Source organism: Labeo rohita, chromosome 5 (genome assembly GCF_022985175.1).
Source record: "Labeo rohita strain BAU-BD-2019 chromosome 5, IGBB_LRoh.1.0, whole genome shotgun sequence".
NCBI classification, from domain to species: Eukaryota; Metazoa; Chordata; class Actinopteri; order Cypriniformes; family Cyprinidae; genus Labeo; species Labeo rohita.
In genome coordinates, this window is record NC_066873.1 from 5098383 (window position 1) to 5104382 (window position 6000).

The following is a 6000-nucleotide window of genomic DNA, read 5'->3' on the forward strand; positions in this document are numbered from 1 at the left end:
ATACAAAACATTTTTTACCGCAACTTTTACCACATTTATTTCATTACTTTTAGGCTGTAGTTTTTATTATTTTACTCTTTACTCTTCAAACTATCAATTAACTATATAATGCTTAAAATTATGATCTAAATGTTGAAAATACAATTGTGTCTCAACCTTCAGCGACACCTGCACCATTTTAATTCTCTTGCTTTAATTTAAATTCTCTGTTATTGAAAGACTATTGAAAGCAGCCTTTCTTTCCACTGAGAGAACACAAAGCCTTAAACACCACTGCAGATGAATTTGCTGAAAGAAAGGCACAGAGAATTAAAAAAAAAAAAAAAAATATATATATATATATATATATATATATATATTGTTTTTACTTTGTGATAAAACTGACATAACTTAAAGGACACAATTCGGGTTATATTAAAAGTGTTTTTTTTTTTGTTGTTGTTTTTTTTTTCCCATGTATTCAGACCATCAGTAAAACAGCTTGTGAATAGTTAGGTATAGGTCCAATGTGATTTACCTCTGAAAAGACAACAGTAAGGAGCATACAAATGTTTTTGGCTCAAACTGACTTGCTACACCGCTGCCCCAGTGTTAGAATTTTTCCAAGGATATGTCACATACCACCAAGCATTAGGCCAACATTTAAGTGAAAATGAATGGCAGGTAATATGAAACCAGTAAAAATTGCAGGATAGTGTAGAACATGGATTCACACAAGGTAACATTACACACCTGCAGTCCTTCTGTAAATGGAGAAAACAGGAAAAAAAAAAAAAAAAATATATATATATATATATATATATATATATATATATATATGTGTGGTTTTTGAGGAAAGCATTTAAGTATTTTTTCTCCACATAATGGACTTCATTGATGCCCTGATTTTGAACTTCCAAAATGTAGTTTAAATGCAGCTTCAAAGGGCTCTAGATGATCCCAGCCTAGGAAGAAGGTTCTTATCTAGCGAAATGATCTGTCATTTTTTTTTCGAAAAAAAAAAAAAAAAAAAATAAGCATAAAAGCTCATGTAGAACAGGCTCTGGGATGCATCTAAGTTCATCAGCTGTGTACTCCGGCTCAAAAAGGTAGAGTATGGTGAAAACTCATCAAAATCTCATTTTCTCCTACAACTTCAGAATTGTCTGACCCTTCTTCCTCGGCTGGGAGCCCTTTGAAGCTGCATTTAAACTACATTTTGGAAGTTCAAAATCGGGGCACCAATGAAGTCCATTATATGGAGACAAATCAAAAACCTCAAAAAAAATAGAACCTCTTAGAACCTCTTAGAACCTCTTACTGTATTATCAACACAAAGTTTGTCAAAACAAACTTTAAGTTGGCTTGAGAAAGCCGGACCAGAAAGTTTGAAAAAGTTTAAAAAGTTTAAGTTTTAAAAAGTTTTAAGTTTGGATAGTTTTCAGAAATAGTTTGAAGTTAAAAGTAGTTTTAAAAGGTTAAAGTTTGATTGCAGTCTGTCAGATAGAGAGGTAGATAGATAGATATTTAACATGTTAGTATGATTCTAAAACTAGCAACCTAACCCTAACCCTAACCCTAACCATTAGCAAGTTACTAGCATGTTGTTAGCACATTTTAACATGATTAGCAAGTAGTTAGCATGTTGCTAGTCTGTTTCTAGCATGATTAGCATGTTGCTAGCATGTTTTAGCAAGTTGTTAGCATGTTGCTAGCATGTTTCTAGCATGATTAACGTGTTGCTAACAAATTTCTAGCATAATTTGCATGTTACTAGCATGATTACCAAGTTACTAGCGTGTTGTTAGCATGATTCTAGCATGATTAGCAAGTTACTAGCATGATTAGCAAGTTGCTACCATGTTTCTACCATAATTAGTGGGTTGCTAGCATGTTTCTAGCATGATTAGTGTTTTGCTAGCACGTTTCTAGCATGATTTGCATGTCACTAGCATGATTGGCAAGTTACTAGCGTGTTGTTAGCATGATTCTAGCATGATTAACAAGTTACTAGCGTGTTGTTAGCAATGTTAGCGATGATAGATAGATAGAATGTTGTTAGCATGTTATTAACATGATTAACATGTGACTAGCATGTTGTTATAATGATTAACAATGTTGTTAACATGCTTATAGGATTATTAGCAAGTTACTAGCATTTTACTGGCATGGTGCTAACATAATTAGCAAGTTACTAGTATGTTGTTAGCATGATTAGCAAGTTACTAGCATGATTAGAATCAGAATCAGAATCTTTGAATATTGTTTTTTATTAGCAAGTTGCTAGCATGATTCTAGCATGATTAACAAATTAGTAGCATGTTGCTAGCATGATTGTAGCATGATTAGCATGTCGTTAGCATGTTATTAGCATGATTAGCAAGTCACTAGCATGTTACTAGCATGATTAGCAAGTTACTAGCATGTTGGTAGCATGTTTCTAGCATGACTAGCAAGTTACTAGCATGTTGGTAACATGTTTCTAGCATGATTGGCAAGTTGCTAGCATGTTTCTAGCATGATTAGCATGTTGCTAGCATGATTGTAGCATAATTAGCATGATATTAGCATGATTAGCAAGTTACTAGCATGTTACTAACATGTTACTAAAATGTTACTAGCATGATTAACAAGTTACTAGCATGTTGCTAGCATGTTTCTAACATGACTAGCAAGTTACTAGTATGTTGTTAGCATGATTAACAAGTTACTAGCATGTTTCTAGCATGATTAGCAAGTTACTAGCATGTTTCTAACATGATTAGCAAGTTACTAGCATGTTGCTTGCATGATTAGCAAGTTACTAGTATGTTACTAGCATGATTAGCAAGTTACTAGTATGATTCTGGTTGCTATGCATAGATAGATAGATAGATAGATAGATAGATAGATAGGTAGATAGATGGATAGAGTTTGAATGAGTTTAAATGGATTAGAAATACAGTACATAGAAGGGAAGCTTGATTGAGTCTTAAAGGATTCTGGGAGTTTTGACAGTTGGAATTTGAAAAGTGCTCATTTGAACATTCTGTCAATGTAAGTCTATGGGATTTTTCCCAATTTTAATTGTCATTTGTAGGAAAATCGTAAGTCTGATCAGTTAGAAAAGATATAGCACACTCGGTCGGATCAGTCTGAAGATCTGGGCTGAGTTTGGAGTTTGTAGAGTTAAAGCTCTAGGACGAGTTAGTGTCGACAGATTTAGTCTCAGAAGAAAATAGCATATCAGTAAGTTGGCTTTCTCAAGCCAACTTAATAATAATAATAATAACTAGAAGCTAAAGTTAGTGAACTAACTTTGATGTTGGCTTGGCAGAGTTCTTGTATGTCCGGCATTCTTGAGCTGGCCCGCCTACTCGGCTACGACAACAGCTTCAACAGAGTTGGCTAGCTGGATGCGAAATAAGTCATGTCTATTACTGTTTTCCCTGTTTGCTATTTCAAAGTCCTGTCACCGAAGTGCTGTGGGCAACGACGCAGAAGGTAACTGAAACAATGCGGTTTAACTCAAGGCGATCATTGGAATCCAAGCACAACGGCTTCTGTAGATGATCTGGCTATTCAATGGACATGTCTGTTTTTAAGTAAATTATGAGTCCATATGTGAGTACTATTATATGCACAATATGAAAATAGATGATTGATGATAGATCAGTGCCCCTTCTTCACTTGGACGTACATTCAGTTATGTCTGACAACGTGAGAAATATATGGTCAATACCATAAAAATTAAGTTTAAAAAAAAGTAATGGTCTATCAGCATTTAAGAGATTACAGTTTTTGCATACTTACTATACTGGGCTTTACTGAAGGTTATGAAAAAATAAATAAGTTTATATGCATTTTTTAATTGTGTCACCTAAATGTAAAATTTTCAAGTCTTGAACTGAGATCTTGAATGATTAGCTATCCTGTGGCTCCCTCGTGTGGACAGCATTAGCATTATGCCCTTATTCTCTGAACCACATTCAAATTAAATTGCCACTATTTTTTTCTATATGAAAAAAAAAATAGTATAACAGGGCAGGTTTTATGTTTTTAGTTGTTTAGATGCAGAAAGGTAAGAATCCTAAAATGACATTGCATTTGCAAACAATAGTATAACAAAGCAGGTTTTAGGTCTGTAGGTGTGTACATGCAGAAATGGAAGAAACCTAAAATAACATTGCATAGTTTTCATTAAATATTAATTCTTGTTACAGCAATAAATAAATACATATAAAAAGCCAAGACAAACAAATAATTTTCTTTTTTATGGATTAACATTGAACATTGATTAACAACCGCTGGTGAATGCGGTCGCTTCAATGCTGAAATAATGATCCACCTCCGAATTATTTCACATAAGGCATAAACGACTGTTTTCGATTATATTTGCCAAGATATCATATATTTAGGGGCCAAGCACTGAAAGTGCGATGGCACCTATTGTATCCGTTAGCGTACTTTTTCTTCCGCTCTGGAAGTCTATGACAGCCCATAGAACCACTTGCGGGAAAGTTGTGAAATTTAGCACACAGATAGAGGACAGTCTCATCATTAACCACAGCAAATTTAGAGTTTCTAACTCAATCTCTCTAGCTCCACCACTTGTCCAAAGTTTCAATCATTTTATGCTAATAAATTTTGATCCGTAAGGCACAGAATCAAAATTCTTTTTTCCTCTGAATCCTTGGCTCATGCCAAGACAAATTAAGTCCAAAATTCAAAAATCGTAAGGTTTAATTTTTTTTTCTATAAATTTTTATTCATAAAACCTACTTTTTCGAACTCGTCCTAGACGGTTTGTCTGATTTTCACCAAAATTGGCTCAGATCATCTTTAGACCATGCTGGCAAAAAGTTATGGAATTCAAGTTGATTAGTCGAACTGTTCTCGAATAACACGCAAATGAATGCTACGAAAAGCACACAAAAATGTTTGTGAGACTATATCTCCGTCATGGTCTGGTGTATTGAGACCAAACTTGGTGTGTGTAATTACAAGCATGACTTGAGGCTATCTGCAGTGTTTTGCCACAGTGCCACCTAGTGGTCAGGAGATATGGAAAATGGCTTTTTTTGCTTATATGCCAAACCATATGCTGAATGGTTTGGCCAAAAATCACAAAACTGGTCTCTTCAGATTCGGTGCATCATGCCGAGTCCAACCATATCCAATTTTCCCATGTCAGCCATTTTGAGTGTCGACCATATTGAATTTTGTCCAAAAATGCTATATTTTACGAACACATTGACATATCATTATGAAACTCTGTATGTGTCCTCGGCACCATGTCCTGACAGTACTCAAAAAGTATGGATGTAGCGCCATCTTGTGGTCAAAAGCTGAGATCATGCTGAGATCATTGATACCAATTATGCTATAATTGGATGAACTTCCTGTCCGCCATTTTGATTTATGTTGAAAACCTACTTTTGCGAACTCCTCCTAAACTGTTCATCCGATTTTCACCAAATTTGACTCAGATCATCTTCAGACCGTGCTGACAAAAAGTTATGGATTTTGTGTTGATGCTTAGTAGGAAACGGTTTTCGTTTAGTGCATCAACGAATTTGCTGAAACCACCATTTTGATTAATGTATAAAACCTACTTGTTCGAACTCTTCCTAGACCGTTGGTCCAGTTTTCACCAAATTTGACTCAAATCATCTTCAGACTGTCCTGACACATTATGGATTTTGTGTCAATAGACAAAACCGTTCTCGTACAGTGCCACCACGAATTTTGGATTTGATGCTCTGAGTCTGACTCTGAGGCTGTATCTCTGTGAAGCTTTGACATAATGACACCAAACTTTGTGTGTGTCATTGTAACCTCACACTGAACACACCACATTGATTTGATACCCTATTGTCCACCTATTGGTCAAAAGTTATAAGCCAATAAATTCTATTATTAGTGCTTGTATTTATGATTTTTCAGCCATTTCAACTGATATCATCCTAAAATGGCTTTAATTATTTATTGTTGTAGTCGGTCTGCTGCTCCTTGCCATGCTTAGCTCCTCATTCTGCCTCT